Source organism: Corvus hawaiiensis, unplaced genomic scaffold, assembly GCF_020740725.1.
Source record: "Corvus hawaiiensis isolate bCorHaw1 unplaced genomic scaffold, bCorHaw1.pri.cur scaffold_294_ctg1, whole genome shotgun sequence".
In the NCBI taxonomy this organism is placed as follows: domain Eukaryota; kingdom Metazoa; phylum Chordata; class Aves; order Passeriformes; family Corvidae; genus Corvus; species Corvus hawaiiensis.
This window is the reverse complement of record NW_025963347.1, coordinates 1-630: the sequence shown is the minus strand read 5'-3', so window position 1 is coordinate 630 and position 630 is coordinate 1.

Here is a 630-nt window from a genome sequence, read left to right as displayed (position 1 = left end):
AAGAACGAAACCAGTGCGGGAACTGGGAGGGACTGGGAGGGACTGGGAGGGGCACTGGGAGCACTGGGAGAGGCTCAGCACGTGCTGGAGCGGCTCCGGATCAAGGTGAAATCCCAGCCCCAAAATCCCAGGAATTCACCCCAAAAATCCCCGTGGGAATCCGAAAAAATTCCCCGGAAAAAGAACGAAACCAGTGCGGGAACTGGGAGGGACTGGGAGGGACTGGGAGCACTGGGAGAGGCTCAGCACGTGCTGGAACGCCTCTGGATCAAGGTGAAATCCCAGAATTCCCAAAATCCCAGGAATTCACCCCAAAAATCCCCGTGGGAATCCGAAAAAAATTCCCCGGAAAAAGAACGAAACCAGTGCGGGAACTGGGAGGGACTGGGAGGGACTGGGAGGGACTGGGAGCACTGGGAGAGGCTCAGCACGTGCTGGAACGCCTCTGGATCAAGGTGAAATCCCAGAATTCCCAAAATCCCAGGAATTCACCCCAAAAATCCCCGTGGGAATCCGAAAAAAATTCCCCGGAAAAAGAACGAAACCAGTGCGGGAACTGGGAGGGACTGGGAGGGACTGGGAGGGAACTGGGAGCACTGGGAGAGGCTCAGCACGTCCTGGAGCGCCTCC